This window comes from Pteronotus mesoamericanus, unplaced genomic scaffold (genome assembly GCF_021234165.1).
Source record: "Pteronotus mesoamericanus isolate MK-2021 breed Mesoamerican mustached bat unplaced genomic scaffold, CSHL_Meso_final scaffold_1066, whole genome shotgun sequence".
NCBI classification, from domain to species: Eukaryota; Metazoa; Chordata; class Mammalia; order Chiroptera; family Mormoopidae; genus Pteronotus; species Pteronotus mesoamericanus.
Window position 1 is genome coordinate 1,887,224 of NW_026555299.1, and position 19,256 is coordinate 1,906,479.

Sequence of the window (19,256 nt, forward strand, 5' to 3'; positions counted from 1 at the left end):
CATGTAGACTTCTTCAAACATTCCACCAGGTATTATCTTTATTTTATGTATAAGAAACACCAGGGTTCAGAAGGCCCAAGTGTCTGTCTACTTAGGTATGCCTAGAACTTGAGGAGGATCTACCAAAATATAGAACAACCCCACAAACTTGAATCACCCCAAGAGTCCTTGGACCCACATGCCAGATCTGTGCTGACAGAATATTGGAACTCTGCATATTCACCTTCTCCATAGTTAACCCTGAAAATGAATTTGAGGTTGCAGGGAAATACATTTTATGCAATCCCATGCACCAGGCCCTGTGCTAAGCTCTTGTCATGAATTATTTCATTCGGTCTTCTCAACAGCATTACCAAGTAGGTATTAGTAGCTGCATTTTACAAAATAGGGCAACTGAGGCTCTGAGAGGCTAAGTCACTTGCCTACGTTTCCTTAGTTTAAACGGAGTGATAATTTCTAAGTGTAGGTCTGCTTGGTTCCACTTTCTTCAGCATCATATGAGGAAGAGTACGTCAATGGAGGTGGGGTCTATCGATGAATCACAAGCTAGAGTATTCTTTTTCACAGAGTTTGATAGGTATAGGAGTGTTAGACAATTATTTGGTTAAAATATTTTAGTTGTGTGTAAGTATCTAAAATATGATTTTGCATGACACTGATTTTTGAGTGCTATACAAACATCTTAATAACCAAGGCACCCTGGTACAAGTTCAGCGGCTCAATCTACTTTAGTCTTCTAAAGCTGGGTCAGTAAACAACAGCTCATGGACCCAATCCAACCCACTCCCTGGTTTTGTGAGGCCCACAAGTTAAGACTTTATATTTTTTTAATGGTTAAAAAAAATTAAGAGTATTTTGTGACACATCAGAAGTACATACAATTCAAATGTCAAGGCCCATAAATAAAATCTTTTCAGAACACAGCCAGGCTCATTTGTTTACATTTTCTATGTCTACTTTTGTGCTACAACTGCATAGTTGAGAAGCTGTGACAAAGTGGACAGTCTGCAAAGTCTATGATATGTATTACCTGCACTTTTAGAGAAAATAGTTTGCTGACCTCTGTTCTATGCCACTTACACATTCAAGTGTGATTTGGGTTTCTATGATTTTTTTCTATGAAACTCTGAAAAAATTTTGACAGCATGGGCCGATTTGAAATGACACCGTTAAGTTATGGTTCCAGTGCCTAGTCAGTCCAGCTTGAAAGTCTGCTTTCCTCAGTCATCTAAATACATTAGAGTTATCTCTAGATGGTAAAGCTGGGCCTTACTACCCAACCTGTCCTTCCGTTACTCATCTTGACTGTGTTATGGGTTTACTTTCACAACATTATGAGTTCATCCAGGCTTCTTGAATCATTTATAGGGATTTTCATCTTCGCTCTCAAACTCTCACACACTTTCTCTGCTGTGAATTTTTTTTCAACATAAAGCTCAAAGTACAAAATGGCCTACACATGTAAAATAAAGTCTATGCCTTTTAGTTTTTAACTTTAGGAAATCAGAATTTTAAAAAATTGCTTAAAACATTGTTTTTTCTTGGGAAACTAAACTTAATTTTGCAGGTCACGGAAGAAAATACCTTCCTATTCAATGATCTCAAAGCACCTCTGGTGGAGATACATAACAAAGTAAAGAACGTCTATTTATTTTTAAATACTGTTTACTTCTTGGGGGAAATACTATTTGATGGAAAATATGAGACCAGTAAGAAAGAGTCCGAGACTATTTCAGCTCTGCCAATGACTCACTTTGACTTTGGGCAAATCATCTTACCACTGTTGCTCTTTATCTGCAAAAACTGGACTTCATACCTATGGGAGTTGCATGGCTAATCAATGCCTGGAAAATGCGTAGTGGCAGATGCTACAAAAAGTGCTGAGCCTTAAAAACAAAACCACCCCCACCCCCCATTTGTATTCAGTTGAGGTTGAGGTTTATTGTTATTTAACATTCGAAGGCCAACACTATGTGAAGTCCAGCATGCTGCACAGGACAGATATTATCACTGTCCAGTAGGGATATTTTTTGAAAATCTACAATTTTTGACTACACCCCGCCTTCATTGTGGTTTCGGATTATTTTAGAATCCAGTAGTATATCTCTACAAAAACATTAAGCTTTAAGTTGAAAACTATCGATTAAAAAATCTAAATAAACCCCCTCCAAAAAATAAAGGCCTCCGCGCCCCGCCAAGAAACCTCTTAAAACAAGAATTCTTCTCATGTTTTTTTCCTTCCTGCAGTTCTCCATGTTACAGTCCTTGGAGGTAGAACAGGCATAAAATACTTTCACTAATAAAATATGACAAACCGCCGGATTATACGTGGCCGATTCCCAGCGATTGCCCTGCTACACAAAGCAGAAAAGTAAATGCCATCATCCCCCTTAGAACAAAAGAACTTAGGAATAAAAAACATGGAGAGGGGGGAGAAAGCAGCAATAAATAAAGGTGAGCGAAGAACCCCGTCCCCCGCCCTTCCCCAAAGCGAATGTGGGACTAAGTACGGCTAATAAAGTGGTTCAAGGGTAGTTATTTGGAAAGGGGGCGGGGTGGCGAGGGGGAGGGAGCGGGCGAGCGGCGGCCGGGGATTGCATGTTGCATTCGACTTGAGGTTGCATCTTTCTCCTGTTGCCTGGACCACGCTCCCCCATTGCAGTGCTTCCCCGTTGCTTCTCGTCGCTCCGGCTCTCGCGGCTTTTTTCTCCCACCCTTAAAACTGCTGTTGCACTGGAGGGAGTTGGGGCCGCTCCGGAGCCCCTTTGCAGCTCCTGCCGGCAGGAGGGGGACTTGGGCTCTGGTCGCGGAGTTGGGGGGGCTGCAGCCGGCTCCGGCCTCGCCTCGGCTGCAGCTTCACGGGAGCCGAGCTGCAGCGCTGCACCGGCCCATCATTGCGGCGGCAGCGGAGTTTGGCCGCCGCTGCTCCGTGTTCAGCCCCACCGCCGCCGCCGCCGCCGCCGCCACTGCACTGGAGTTTGGCTGCTGCTGCCCTACTTCACTCTAGTTTAGTTTCACTCACTTTACATCCGGGTTTTTTCCCTAGGCAATGGGGGCCGCAGCACACCCCGTTCCTTAGGCAAAGTGAAATAAATTCGCCGCACCGACACGTCAAGTAGTCCGCCCGCCCGAGCGCCGCCGCGGGCCCCCGCCGCTCCCCCCACAGCCGCCCCGCCGCCCCCGGGGGGCGGACGTGCATCCAGGGAGCCGCGGTCGGAGGCGCGGGGGCCCGGACAGGCCGCCGTACAACTCCGCCCGGTTACCCCCTCCCTCCCCGCCGTTCCTCTCTACCCCAGTGCCTCCTCTTCCCCCGCCCTCGTCCCCGCTTCCCCAGCCCCAGTCCCTCTTGCCCGGCTCTCGGGAGCGGCGGGGGCGCGCACGGCGGCGGCGGCGGCGGGCCGGCGGGGCCGCGCGGCGGGCTCCCGCGCGGGCGAGTGTGTCTGGGCCTGGGCGGAGGGATCCCCGGGCTGAGGCGGCGGAGGTGCTGCGGCCCGGGGCCGGGTGGTGAATGGGCTGGTGGTGCTCGCTGCTGCTGCTGAGAGGAGGAGGAGGAGGAGGATGAAGAGTTGGGCTTGTTTGTCTCCCACAGTTTCTCTCCTGCTGCTCTGATTTCCCCCCTCCTATTCCGGCCCGGGGCCTGTGTGTGTCCCTCCTGGAGGAGGAGGAGGATCCAGTTCCTCCCCCCCCACCCCCTCCTCCCCACCCCCCCCTTTGCCTGGGGAAGAGGAGGAAAGAAACAGCCCAGAGAGAGAGAGAGTGAGTGAGAGAGAGAGAGAGAGAGCGAGAGGAGGAGGAGGAGGGAGAAGGGAACAACCTACCATCTTAACACACTAATATCTAAAAAGTGCGAGAGGCCCAGAGCAGCAGCAGAAGCAGCAGCAGCAGCTCCAGCTTCTTCCCTCCCTCCCCATGAAGAAGAGTTCCCTCCTCCTCCTCCTCCTGCTTCTCCTGCTCAGAGTTCCTGCCTCCAGCTGCCAGGGGGGACTGCCAGCCAGCAGGAGGGTGCAGTATCCCAGCTTTTCCATTCTCTCTTCTCCTCACTCTCCTCTCTCTCTCTCTTTTTTTTTTCTTGAGTAGCTCTATTTCCCCTCCCTCCCCCTTCCCCCTCTCTCCTCCTTCCCCTCTCCCTCTCTCTGTCTTGTCTCTGGTATTTGTCTCTGGGAGGAACAGGGGCTGCTTGCCTGGAGTTTGTTGTGGGGGGAGGGGAGGGGTGTGTGGGAGGGAGGAGGAAAAGGGGGGTGTTCTTGCCAGGACCCCGCAGTCAACTTGAGATTTGAGCAATAACTTCCCCTTCGGGGCGCCCCCCTGCGTGCCCTTCCTATTCCTCCCCCCCTAAAAAAAGACAATGGAAAAACCTTGTCTCCCCCCCTTCCTCCCCTCTGCCCTCCACCCCTCCCCAGGATAAATTGGAAGTAAGTTTATGAGCAGCCTCGGGAGCCTGGGCGCTGAGTGCAGGGCCGGAGCGGGTGACAGAGGCGGCGCGCCGGGGGTGGCGGGGAGGGGGCGTCACATTGTCCCAGCTGGGGGCCGGGGAGGGGGCCACCGGCGGGGGCGGGGGGCGCGGAGTCTTGTCCGCCCCCTTTGGCAGTCCCTCCGCCCAGAGATGGTCGCCTTGGCTCTTTCATCACCCTCCCCCTCCCCGGGATGCTGTCGGGGGGAAGTTTTTATTATGATTATTTATTTAATTTTTTTTTTTTTTTTTTTTGGAAAACCATCTTGTTTGGTGACTGAGGGATCTGGTTATAAAAAAAAAAAAAAGCTGCGGCTGCTGACGCTGCCGGGCCCGAGTGTGTGTGTGTGTGTGTGTGTGTATGTGTGTGTGTGTGTGTGTGTGTGTGTGTGTGTGTGTGTGTGTTGGTGCATTTGTCTTGGGTAGCCGGAGAAGCGTTGGGGAAATTCCGCTTATTCTTCTTCTTCTGCAACTTGTTATTCCGGAGAGTCTGCCTGCACCCCTCACCCCGGGGCCGGCCCTCCCGCACTCGCCCCCACCGCCCGCGGCCGCGGGGCGCCCCCGGGACCCCGCGCGGGCCGGGGTTGGCAGGCCGCTCCGAGAGGGGCCGCAGCCGCCCCTCCCCCGCCCGCGCCCCCGCCGGGGGGGAGGGGCGCGCGGAGTGGGACTCTTTCCGTTTGGTCCAGCCCCGTCGTGCACGCAGTTCCCAACACTTCTCGTCATCCTGTCTTTGGTCTCTTTATTCTGCTGAGCGGTGCTGTTAGGATTTCTTTTTTTTCCCCTGACCACGTTCGCTATGGTGGGTAGCAGCAAGGTGGCACTGTTAGGGGAGGGGTTGATATCTAGATTTGGGCACCAGGGGAAGAATGTCTCCTTTCAACTTTGTCTGTGGCTTGCACCCCCGGAGAAGGCCACACGCCGGTTGTGGGGTGCAGATGTGCCGAGAGTGATTTCTAAGTAGTTGAGTTGTTGAGATGAGGGTACAACTGCTAATGGTAGGCAGGTTTTGTTTTCATTGGTGAGTCTAGTGTCATCATATTCTGGTCATATGTTGAGATATTCTTTGTTTAGGTCTTGAAGTAGGGAATCTCACTCTGCACGTCCACATTGTGTTGTTTTTAAATGATGTCTCTGCGTGTATGGCTTTCTAGAATATCAAACGTGAGTTAAGGTCCGGGCCTGTGTGGGCCTCAGCACTGGCCTTGACAGTGAACTTTGTGGCTGTGTTTTGGATTTCAAAGATTTGCCCTGTCGTCGAGGAGCGAGCTGTTCATTTTTTGTTCATAGTAAGTGTTAGGAATGTAGATGCTTTAGCTGGGGACTTTAGAGAAGGAAGAACATTTATATATTAATAATTGATAGCTGAATATTAGAATCAGATTAATTTGGGCTGATGAAAGTTTTTTGTTGTTTTTTTAAAGCAGTGTGCACTCTAGGAAGGAAGCCTTTTCATGGGCATACTTTATAGGGATTCTTTAGGGCAGGGAGCTGGAATATCTCCTTTTATAGAGGATACTCATCAACATCTGTTGTTTCATTGAGGGCCTAGTAACGGGACTGAAATAGGGGCTAAGATATATAAGTGTACTTTTCAGTGTTTATGTTGTTTGTTTGCATTTGATGTTCATTCATGTTTGGGCAGTAGAAATAAATAGGTCAGCTTTTCTTTTAGTTTTGAAGACTAGCCCCCTCCCCCTTTTTTTAAGTTTCATAATTTACTTGGTTTCACGGTATTGTAGGAGACTTACTCCATTTTTACGGGAAATACTATTACTCATTTTGATTTTGGTAAGTTCCTGCCTATTCCCTTTTTCTGTTTCCACTTGTGTATGGATCCACATCATGGGCTTAAAATGAGCTATAGATTCTATTTAAAATGTCTGAAGAATGTATTTTAAAATCTCAGGACATACCTTTTGAGGGCAAAGAGGACATTTTTATGTGTAGTTACTCATGTTTATAAAAAAATTTTGTATTTAAAACTTATGTAGATGTACAGCTATGTTTATAAAAATTTTCTGTACTTAAAACTTCTGTAGATGTACATCTATCCTTAAGTGAAGAGCATGGTAATAGTGCAGAAAATTCTCAAAACACAAACTTCTGGCTAACATGTAAAAAATTATTTCAGGTGCTTTTCTTTATGCCAGATGTTTGCTTTTGTTAACATAATAGTATTTGCAATATGAGTGGTGTTGTTTGGCTGGCCATAATAGTCTTTTGCTTGAGTGCTTTTGACTGCTTTTTAACAGTTTTTAGATAATTTTACAAGCTTTCTTTAAGCATTTTGTACTTTGGACTCAGGCAGGTCCTTACAGAAATGGAATAGTAATAGGTTAAAAAGACTTCTGCCTATGCCAGATTTTATTTTTAAGAGGCATAAGTGATGGACGGGGCCCTATTTCTTTTAGCTTTGAAGGGTCCATCCTTTTTCCCATTCAATCATCTGGAAGGAGCTGCCTCAGAAATCTTCTTCTGCTTACATGAAGAGCTCTAAATGCTATCCAGCAGGAGGTGCTACAGCAAGATAAGCACATCTCTGAATTTTGAGGGTCTTGCTACTTATGACAGCTCTACTTAGCTTCAACTAAGCAACAAGATTAACACTCTAAAGTTCCAGAAAGATTTTGAGTAAGTCTATTTAAAAGTTCCATTAATAAATTATACTTGCTATTTAAAACTGTAATCTTTGACGGCTTTTTACCTGCTTACAATATTATACAAAGTAGATTTGTTATTATGGATACCTTAAAGATGATGTGCCTAGTTACAGAGTGCTGTTAGAATTATTTCACTTTGGAGTTATTCTTGTATTATGTGCAATGGCTATAAACTAGTAGTTGATATGACTTGAGACATTTTGTGATCATCCCTGTAATAGTAATACAAATAGGATTTAGAGTACTTGAGATTGTGGAAAGGGAGATAGTGTATGAAGAAAATTTTATACTCTTTTTGTGTTTATTTTTTCTTAAACCTATGGGCAGTTATCTTAATAGACAAATTCTTATGCTCTCAGCTTTATAAATACATACAGTTGATGTATTTGAATTGGCCTCCAAAGGCTGAAACTCTTCAACTATATGTAAGTAAAGTTATATTTGTGGGTATAGATCATTGCTTTGCTGATGATATGTCCATTACTAACAATAACTCCATAAAGATAAAAGAAGTTTCATAGCATTTATAGTACTTGGTATTTGAAACTCTTGTTAGTGTTAGGTGAATTGATTTATCACTGGAAATATCATGCTACTTGGTGGCTTGTAAAGTTTTATATTAAAGTTTAAAAACTTAGGAATATATAGAAAATTTGATAAACCTGCTTTGAATTTTGCCTGTTTTCTAGACAAATTGCTGTACTTTTTTCTCTGTAAGATCAAATGAGATAATACATGTGAAGGTCCTTTGTAAATTGTCAGAAGCCATGCAGATGCTAAGTTGTTGAGATAGGTAACTAATTAATATATGGACAGAAGCTTCTGTCTTTAAAATGTTAACTTTCTCCATATCATTTGGGGAAATGAGTGCATTAAAAGTGCACCTTGAACACCTTATGACTTTTTTTTTTTTTTTTTTTTTAGTACTGCTGTGGCTACCAAAAAGCTCTTTGTTACAGTTTTGAAGCTTTGTTTAAAAAATGCTGCCTAGGCAGTTTCTCACAATTCAAGAAAAAGATTATTTTTCCTTCTGTAGATCTTGTGAAATGTGTATCTCCTATTAAAGTTTTTCTTCTTTTCTCCAGTGATATGATAGTAGTTGATTTTAGTGAATATTTAAATTCTTGATTCTTGTGTAGACTCTCATTAACACGCAGAGTAACAGATGTCATAGTTAAGGTTTTGGTTGTTTTGATTGATTCTGCTAACTTCTGAAAAATTCCTACTAAATCTTTCAGACTTGTTTCAAAGTGAAAAAGATATATACCTGTATGCATTAGTATTAGGTACATGTGTAGATCTTTATTTTTCTGTTTCAGAGGAGTGCATGAGGAAATGACAACTCAAGTCTAGAGGAGAACACAAATATTTTTAAAAATAACTCAAAAGTTTAACGTTTAGAGCCTTGAGCTGTGGCTTTCTTACTAGACTGTTCACATGTTTTGACCAAAATAAAATAAAATATAGATAATTGGGAGTCGCTGTGTTTATGAGCATATCTTAAATTTTAGAAGTGACTGTTCTTTATGAAATAACTCCAATTAGTAATTAAATATACAGACTTGCTTCCGTGAACAGTGACAGAAACATTTAACTGTTTAGATGAAAATGAAACCTCTCAGGGTAATACTAACTTTTCCATCTCACAGACAGTGAATACTAAAGCTTTTCATGAGGAAATACCAAAGTTAAGGTTATAGTAATGTGCTTTTAAATTTTGTATCCTTAGTATCTTATTGCCAAAGGCTTTTGTATTTAATTACTATTCAAAGGGAGAAAAGGAAGAGATTAAAGTTTTAGGTCTCTAACCTTTGACAGAATTCCTTCATATGCAGAGCTGATTTCTTGAAACATGTTTGACTCTTCATATTAATATGTGCTGGGAAATATTAATGATTTATGTTAACTTCTCAAGAACTTTTGTACATGGGTGTTTTTGTAGGCTGTAAGTATTCTTAGGGATTATAGCAGTATATTCTGATCACTTTAACTTTACCAGGAGTGTATTTTTGCTGCTTTGAGATTTTTTTTTAAAAAGAGGTAATTTGTTAAAACTGCATAAAATTTATTATAGACAATTATTTCTTAAATAGCATATGCTTTCTTCTTTGTGCGTTTGTGTGTATATGTGGCCATATTATTTTATAGGCGTTCATGTAATTCTTATTTGTATATGAAATTTTTGAGCAGTTATCTTTTGTAAGAATGTTGAAATAGGCTTTTAAGAATAACTTTTATATTACTTGTCTGTCAGTTCAGTCTTACAATGGAGTGGTTGTAAACTCTTCCCTTTTAGAGATAATATGTGAGATTCAGTCATCCTTTGGGCTTTCCTGAAGCAACTTTCTTACACTAGACACTTGGTTGGAAGTTTGAATACCCCTCCATTTCTCTCTCCCTCCAATATACTGCGGCCATCCCCCTCCCTGACTTTAAAAAAAATAAAGGATAGTGAGGAGGCCTCATTGGAGGAAACTTTCCACCTATATTTTGGAATCATCTGCCGGAGTGTTTTTCTGCTTTTTTTAAGGAGACAAAAAAGTGAACTGGTAATGTAGAGATAGGAAGGGGATGTGGCCTAACTGGTTGGTGATCTAGGCATTATTTTGACTCTCGTTGTGGGCCTAGGGGAGAAAAATAACTTAAACACAGAAGCCAAAAAGATGGGTTTTGTTTTATTGTTTTGGCTGCATTGAGAATACAAACTGTCAGTACTTGAGGAGAAGGAGCGGCAGAGAGGAATTGATTTTTTTCTGCTGCAGATCCAAGTATTGTTAACCATGTGCATCTCTAAGGCAGCATACTTACAAATCAAACAGTAGTTGATTTTTTCACTCAATTAACAGTGAGAACCCTAAACTGTGTTTTTAAAAAAATTTTAAATAAGTACCAAAAACTTCAGAGTAATGACAGTAATTTCCTGATAAAAGTGGGTGATAGTAACCATGGCAACTGCTATCTCTGGCCTTATGGACAGTATGTTGTATTGATGAAGCTTCAGATCCTGTTGTAGCCTGTCACTTTTATGGTGAAATGTGGTAGCATGTGTTGTAGGTGATTTTTAGCTGGATTGTGTTGAATTTGTTTGCCAGCTTATCTTTTCTTGTTAGAAATTTCTTGGACTGTATTCCACAGCATGTTTGTGAAGGTGCTGTTGCCTGAAAATAACCCACCACCTGTGTTAGGCCTCCTGATGCAGATTGCACTTAGTTCTTTCTCAGCCTCCTCCTCCAGGCTTGCAGAAAATAGGGGTGAGTGTAGAATCCATATAAACATAGATGGCAGCGTCAGTTTCTTGCTTGCGTTTGAACATGTTATTGATAGCCTTTTAAAAATCTTTATGTTTTTAGAAGATGTTGGTGGATGAAAGAAATGCATCTGTAGTTGGAATATTTTTTTCTAAGTGGTCTTTCCAGAAACAGGTGTGTGTGTATGTGTGTGTGTGTGCGCGCGCATGTATGTTTGTGTGGGTAATGAAGGGTAAAAGTGGAGGGGATAAATTTTGAGTAAGGACTTGAAAAAAGAGGAACTTAGTGTATTTTTGGTGTGTGTGATGGTGTTTGGGTGGGTATTACTATAGGAATCTATTTCCTAGTGGGCAGTATTAAAGTATGGAAAATGTTTTCTTATGAGAATTTTCTTTAAGAAAAATCATTTACAAAACGTAAGTTGAAAGACCGTTAAGAGAAAAGCTCAGTAAAACAATTAAAATCTTTTATTTGGGGAGTAGGATAGGGAGCTTTGAATCTGATTCAAGTAAACTTTAAGGAAATTGTTTCAAAAATTAGGTTTTTAAATACAATTTTTAAATTGTATCAAAATTTGCTTTCTAAGCATTTCTTTGATGTGCTTATCATGTATATGGTTTTTCTAATGTGAAAATACTGAGCTAAATATAAATTGATACTTTTTTCATTATGTGGTAAAGAAATTGTGCCAGAGCAGAGAACAAATTAAATCTGAATTTGGCTAATCCTGATAATAAGACTTAGTCAAATTGTGCTAGATAGTTCAGACTTTGTTGAAACTCTACTGTGCAGAGTGAAGTGGTTTACTTACTACAAGTCCCAGGATGCACTGCGGGTTTGGGGTTTTTTTTAAAAACTCCAGAATAGAGCATTGCATGCTGGGACCTGTAGTTGATTTAAACAGCACAGGGAACCCTTCCCTCTTGTCTACTCCATTTTATACACATCTTCCCAAGCCTCTAAGAACTTTCTGCTAAGTAAAGTTTGGTTGCTAATATCATAATTATTATGCTGCTGATGTCCTAAAGTGAGTCTTAGAAACATCCTGGTGTTTTGGTTTACCTTAGATTAGTTTGTTGTTTTTTATCAGTTACTGTAAGATTTACATGTAAAATAATAGATTTATATGTATATATATGTCTGTGTATATATATTCAACACATGACTTAGCAATTGTAATTTTTTTGGTATGTGATGATATAAATCTCTATAATTACAGCATTACTGATTGCTCGTATGGGTATTAGAAACCTGTAATTGTAGGGCCTGATATGTATATGCTGTTCTGTTTTCTTTGAATGGGGACAGTTATTCAATAAAGTTGGATGGAAGGGTTTTTTGTGTGTGTGAGCGCCAGTATTTAAGTTCAGAGTTTTTTTGATTCTTCTGTAATAATTGTCAACATTTTAAAGAATCACAGTATTCTTTAAATGGAAGACAGATGCCTGAAAATAAATGTCGTTGTAGTGTAAATTTAATACTTAAAGGTATTACCTGAAAGGTAGAGAAAAAGATAAGGTTTCTTTAATAATTTGCTTGTGTTATCATTTGTAAAATCTAAATTTCTGTTCTTCTGAAGGCTCTATTTATTAACTAATATCAGAATGTTGTTGCAGGGATTAAATGATAAAAATCTGTGAAAGTGTTTAGCACAGTGCCTGGCACATAATAAATGCTCAGTAAATGTTTAGAATTAGCAGCAGCAACAGTGATTATTGTGATGAAAAAATACCACACTTTACATTTTTTTTTCTTTTTTCATATTATTATTTGATCAGAAGCCCAGGCTGTTCTAACAAGACCTTGAGATTTTTCACCTATGATAATGATGTGGCAATTCCTTAGAATTTTTTACTGCAAATAAAATGTCTTTGCACCTTAATTTCTCCCTAAGTGATATATGCCCAAAGAAGACAACCAGCCAGTAATAACAGCACTTTGACCAGACTCAGTTCTGCCTGTTCAGTACTCCCTGCCACTGTACCGTAGCCTTTGGTTGACTTTGAGAGTTCAGAAGATAATGAAAATTTCTTTGTTCATAATGTTTGCACTAGTAGAATATCCAAACTAGTTCATTAGTGAAAGTAAGATGCTGAAAAATTGTTCTTCGCGTCACAGTGTGTGTAAACTTGGAAAAACTCTGTTGTGTTTAGAGGCATGAACTAATCTGTCACCACATTCACGGTGTTACAGGATTGATGTAATTGAGGTCAATGAGCAGCCCCAGAAAGAAAATGTAGTTTTAAGTCTGTGGGTTGTACTTAAAATGTTAGGTTCAAAAAAATCATACATCTTTAAATTTTTTTTTTTTAATTTTAGGCATCTCTAACTTCTTTTAGGCTCTTGAATTTGTAGGATATTTTTATCTGCATGGCTGGTCCCTTTTAGCTTTTTGAGAAGAGAAAGGGACACCTGGGAATATTGAAAAAAGTAAGCATAAGCTGCAATATGTGTGTCTTAGTTTGAGTGTATGCAGAACCAGGGAAATGCCTTTCTTACTTGTTTGGCCAGTATCTACTCCAGCTTTTTCTCTTGTGCAGAGTTCCTCGAATATTACTGTTGAGGGCTGCTGTATTCATTTAAGAAAACTCTGCCTTTAGTAGTAATTATTTAACTACTTGTTTATAAAACAAACCAAACCACTGTAATAACATTAACCATCCCCCCATAAGTGTGAACTGAAATTTGTTAATATTTGTGTATTAGACATTAGATTTTTTAGACATGTCAAAATTTATGGAATCTAGTCTGATATACATCCACATTATGAATGGTTTGATTTATTTTATATTAATTTGTCTTTTTAAGACCTAATATTAGAATGAAAGAAATGCAGTCATTCTAAAGAAGTTAAATACAAAGGACTAAATATAAGTAGAAAGTAGTCTATGGTATTAATTGGCCAATGTGAGAAATAACAGGTTTGGATTAATTCTCCTTAGATACATTTTATAGTTATATGTACTTCTGAAATTCTTGAAATACTGAAGTTGGAAATAAGGAGAGGAAATGAGCGTACAACTGGCAGATACGTGTAATTCCCTATAGAGTCCTCTGAACCGCCTAAATTACGGAGCACACTTTTCTGTCTTTTTTAAAAATGACATTTCACAGACCAATGTAAATAAAACAGTTGTGATGATGTCAGAAGACCTGGCTTTAAGGTCAGTCCTCTCACTAGCTGAGCATTCACTGTTGCTGGGATTTAGTTTTCCCAGTGGTAAATTGGGCATAAAAGTAAAAGCCTGCCTCACTATGCTGTTAAAAGGATTCGATGAGTTAATACTCATGAATATACTTTATAGACTACAATAGTGTGTATAAGTTGAGTTTTTAGTCACTAATAGATGGCTGGATTTTAAGATATTTGTCCATGTTCTGTTATTAATGTTAATATTTTTTAAAAATTTAAATATAAGAATTAGATTATAACTGGTGATCTAGATCTCCCCTACCATGGCCAATAAAAAAGTTTTTACATGTTTACAGCATAGTTCTTGACGGTATGTGCTGATGCATATGTGTGTATGTGTGTGTACACACAAATATCATAAATGTAGTGGTGTGTTGTGATAATTAAAAGTTAATTACGAACTTGTATGTTGAAAACCTTTTTATGTGTCAGTGTATAAACTTCCACAAATATCCCTATTCTTAGAGGAATGGCATAGATATAAGGCTTTAAATATTTGGTAAGTTATAAAGTTTTTGTACCTCAGGGTTATCTGTTGTTACAATATTAATTAACACTAATGTAATATTTACTGCGTATTTACTATATATAGTGCTGAGCCTTTTTACATATAGGGTCTCATTTAATTTTAATCTTCACAGCAATATTCTGATGATTTACTGTTATTACCCTGCCCCCATTTTACAGATGAGGAAATAAAGGTTTCCCTGGAATCACATTGGTAGCAAATGATGCAGTGTAAATGCAGGCCCAGGTTTGATTCCAGAGCCTCTCCTCTTAAGTCATAATGCTATACTAAACTATGTAATGCTCATAGAGAGTGAATTTCTAAAGAAGTTTTTAATTTACCGAAATGGCCACGGTGATGAAGTATCATTTTGAGAATGTTTCATACTGATTTTGTTTTGGGTTAGGTTGAATATTTTGAAAATAGTATGCATTGAAATGGAATGGAAGTGAAATCACAGGGATATGCCCATCACTAAGCACGGTGTCTACCTAGTAGGGAGTGGGGTCTGCCCATTACTGGAAAGTTGGAAGTTGGGCACTTTAGCATGGTAGGTTATTTAATATATTTTCTTAGTAGATGCAAATAATGTAGTTTACTTTTGCTATTTCAGTTAGTCCAATGTAACTCAATATTTTAGAGGATTTATAATATTATTTTTAAGAAATATAGATATGTATAAAGTAGAAAATTAGTTACCCATTCTTTTTCTGCACTTGAATTTTCCTGTGTATTTCAAAATGTATAATATATTAAAAAATAGGATTATACTATAATAGTCTCTGAAATCTACTTTTTTCTGGTGACTATTTTTAAACCTTGCTATTTTTTAAAATAAGGCTCAGGTGGGCTCTGGGAGTGGAGTTGGAAGGCGAGAGGAGGGTAAGATTTATGCATTTAAGATTATAAACCTAATGCCCTAGAATGATTATTACCTGTGGGCAAAAATCCTTTTAAGTACTTTTTATTTGTGCCTAATGCCTTAGGGATAGTCTGTATTATTTTGAAAACTTTAAAAATTGTTAACCAATTTAAAATGACAACATTGTTTTCTGTCCTGCACAAGTATTGTAATTTAGGAAGCATCATTTTCAGAATTCTACTAGGTTATTCTGGTACCTACTTACAAAAAGATGTGTTTTCAGATAATTTTTTTTAACTGGTAGTCTCTCTTCTGGGTTGTTAGGAGGCATTCATTCAATATTTACAAAGTAAAATAAGGTTTTAAAACTAAGAAAATATTTGTAATGTTTTAATTACTAGAAACTCAAGCCAGTACTGCTTAATCAGCATACAGATACCCTGCTTAGGAATTAGATCTGGTACTCACACCTTAACGTGTGATAGTTGGCAGACCTTGCCCCCATCCCGATCCTTAACTCAGCCATCACCAAATGGTGATATGGTAACCCAGCAGCTTTTAAAGCAGGAAAAAAAGAAAAATAAAAAAATAATAATAAAGACAAGGTAAATTATTGAACATGCCAATAATTTGTTTTTTTTTTGGCCTTATAAAAAAAAAGACACACTGAGGCCTTATAATCTATATTAAATATAGTCTGGCTTTGAGAGTTTTAACTTGTTACTAAGGTTATTAGTCATAATTCACCTTTGTAATTTTTAAATTAAAATTTTTATTTCATAGGTTATAATTTTTTCATTATAGACGTTAAAAAAAGAGTTTTTAATACTAGAAATGCACTTGTTGTATCTAAGGTGCTTTATGCTTCTTTAGACCCAGATTTTGTGAAGTACTGAAGCCTGGCCTTAAAAGTCTAAGAAATGGGTCTGAGAGGGTGTACCAGTTTACTTAAATTATAATATATTCAAAGTTCTAGCAAGCCAAGTTAAGAATACTTATCATTGGTAGCATTCATATGGGTTTTTCATTTTATGTGGCTCAGACCACGACCTATAATATTTTTTTATTTCTTGTAATAATCTTATAAGTGTACTATAAGGGCTCAGTTCATGTCACGGATGGTAAAACTGAGGCAGGGACAAGAATTTGAGCAGGTTAGTGTCACAGCCTAATTTTCCTGACTCTTTGTTTTAGTTTCAGTCTTCTTAACCTGTAGTCTCCAAACTTTAAAAAATTATGGCCACTAGTAAATGTATATTTATATATAATTTTCTGAACCTAGTATTTTATGTATGTTATAAAATCTACTAGTAATGTGAAATTTAAAAAAGGATGAGATTTTAAAATATGAGTTGTAATAATTTTTTCTCATGACTCCCTTCCTGCCCCAGGGTGGGTGCACCCACTTAGAGACTAGTGCTCCAGTGCTCTAGATAGGCCATTCTTCTGTAGAAGAGGAAGCCATGGGGATATCTGGAGGACAGTTGGTACAAGGTGTGGGGCTTTTAAGTTGGAGTGATCCTTTGCAGCTTTTTAATTTTAAAGAAACAGCCTTTCTTCCTGAGAAAGGCTGAAAGAATGAGAGTAAAGGAGAGTAAAGGGCCTTGAGAGAGGTGAGCTTTCAACACAGAAATATAAGCCTCATTTGTTTCATTTAGAGTTGACCAAGAGAAAAAGGCTGCCTACTCTTACAGCTCCTACTCCCACTATGGAGATGGCAGTGCCTTTTCTGTTGTTGTTAGGCAGTTTATAGAATGCAGGATAGCTTGGTAAGCGTCTTCTCTGTGCCTGATGTGACGTAACATAGTGGAGTATGCAGCATGCATGTTAAATACAACTGGTTGTATTTGGCTTTTTGCTGCAGCATGTTTAAGGATGTCTTAAAAAGCAATTACCACCCGATAGAGTTGGATATGTGAAAATTATTGAAATCATCATTTCATGGAGACTAAACTTTGTAACTTGAATTATTCTATTTAGTATTTGTTTACTTTGCTTCTCCCCCCACCCTGCCCCACCCCCACCCCAACCCTCCAGTACCTCAGAGCAGAATTCTTTTTCTGAAAGGAACAGATGCTGTTAACTGATCAGGACCCAATACTAAAAAACCTACAAAAATCTTTGTGTTGCTTATTTTCTTTATTTAATCTATATGCAAAGCATATTGTAATTATTGCTGTTAGAGGGTTTTAAGCTGATGGTTCCTCCCCACCTCTTTTGTGCTCAGGGGAGATAGGTTAGGAATGCCAAATTGACAAGTTGGTATAAAGAAATAATGACCACTGAAATAAAACAGTAGTTCAAATAATAAGCAAACCAGATACAAATGTAGAATGAAAATATCTTTTAGTAAAATGTTAGCATTCTGTACTTGGAACAGATGCCACATTAATTCAAAAGAGAGCCCAGAAAATGTGGCAACTTTACGATGTCAATGGAGGGAGCTGCAATAGTTCCTGTTCTCATTGTGTCAAGTTCTCAGTACCTCCAGGTCCAGCCCTGTTCTGTATATTTGTTTTCTGTATGTATTACATATTAATATATAAATATTAAGTCCATGCTTAATAATTTATTTATGTAATTAAATACATTATCATACAGACATTAGGGTAAAAAGCCCAATAACTTTTTATGCAACAGTAATGGTTCTTATCTTAAGTATGCATATCAAGATATGCAGAATCTGAGGCAAAAATGGGCTTTTCTCTGTACCCTTCAAGGCACATTTATGATAATAAGATAGTCATTCTAAGAATTGAGTCTTTCAAAGAGGCCCTAGTGGTTTTTGAATGTAGAATTTGGACAAGTTGCAAAACTATGAGAGTTTTGCATTTTTTTTCCTCATTTAAATATGTAGTTATCATTGGACATTTGTTATGATTTTTAAATAGCTTAAATTCATTCATTCCCTTTGTGGTATTTTTTATGGTGTTTGGAAAGAAGAAAAAAGGGTGATGGAAGGGCACTGTACACACTTGGATATTTCCAGAGTGACATTCAGTTTATAGAAGATTGCACTAGGACATCACTGAATTGCCCGTTTCTTTCTGTGCATGGTTAGTGTGGGTCTGAGTGTGGAGAGAGAGGGGCCTGGGGGCTCTTAACCAGATTTACAGGGTGCGACTTCCTGAACAGCGTAATGATCTAATCACCAGGGGCATATCCTGTGTGCCTGTAAAGAAGTCTGGTGCGCATGCTTAGAATAGCACTACAGTTTTCTCTCAATTAGTCAAAGTGCAAAGGCTTACCATTTAGTAATTTTGTTGAAAAGATTAAAAGTTCTGTTTTCATGCAATTCAAGTGAAGGGAAGCTTTTAGCATGGCAGTACAGTACAGTGGTTAAAGAGTATTTGTTCTGGAGCTGGAGCCAGTCTGCATGGGCTCAAACCCTGGCTTTCCCCTATATTAGCTCTGTGACCATGGCCAAATCACTTCACCCTCTGTACCTCTGCTTCCGTGTGTTCATCTGTAAAATATGAATAAATAATAGTACCTATCTTCTGAGCTGGTTATGAGGAATAAATGAATGAATGTGTTAACTATGAGAAGTGCCTGACACCTCGTAAGTATTAAATAAATGGTAGCTATTATTAGATATTATTACTTACCTTTAATTCTGGGGCTCCTCCCTTTTCTTTGCAAGGCTTGAGACAAGTGTTGCATAGTGGGAAAAGAGCTTTAGCCTTGGGGTCTGACTTGTGGGTTGGAATCTCAGTACAACCACTTAAAGTTGAGTATGTGACCTTGGACAAATTATTTATGCTCCCTTCAAAAAAGATTTTTCCAGTACATGCTGTATACCAAACACTGTACTGTTTCCTTAGACTTCAGTTTCTTTATCAATGATACAGGGATGATCATACCAACCTTCTTGGATTGATATCAAGATAAAATGGGGGAACTCCTAAGACATTTGATAAATGATAACTGCTGTTATCATTATTAGTTTTACAGTACCACTAAAAGTTTATGGGGAAAGAATAAATATGGAAAGAGCTTAGCTGGAAAGGACAGTGTTGTCCTGAAATGTCATGGTGAGAAAAGGTGTGGATCGGAAAGTGTATCTAATGAGTTTTTGTTTGTGAATACCTCCAAGAAAAATAGAAAAGAAATGTGAATATGTCAGATTAACAGAGACCTTAGAAAGTCCTTCCCAGCATTTTATTAAAACCCTTAGTGATATAAGCTTTTTTTGTACCAAGGTATTGATGCAGTTTATAGTAGGTCACTTAGTGTTAAGGTAGTAAGTAGTAGACTATAGTCACTGTGACTCAGAAGTCCAAAATACTTATTAGCTGGTCAGCCCATTGGGTCTACTGCTCAGGACAAATTTTG

At 39.1% G+C, this 19,256-nt stretch overlaps 1 protein-coding gene across 11 annotated transcripts in view; it reads left to right on the top strand.

The window, feature by feature from the left end:
* The first annotated feature begins 3,743 nt into the window (after window positions 1-3,743).
* Window positions 3,744-19,256, top strand: part of PHF21A (PHD finger protein 21A) — a 159,915-nt gene continuing 144,402 nt past the window's right edge. For 8 of the 11 annotated variants that reach the window (XM_054587091.1, XM_054587098.1, XM_054587090.1 and 5 more), the window contains exon 1: window positions 3,744-4,002. The gene's annotated coding sequence lies outside the window, so the exon portion shown is untranslated. Of the gene's footprint in view, window positions 4,003-5,100; window positions 5,250-6,800; window positions 7,082-19,256 lie in introns of those variants that run through there. The other 3 variants (XM_054587093.1, XM_054587092.1, XM_054587094.1) reach the window with 2 other exon arrangements.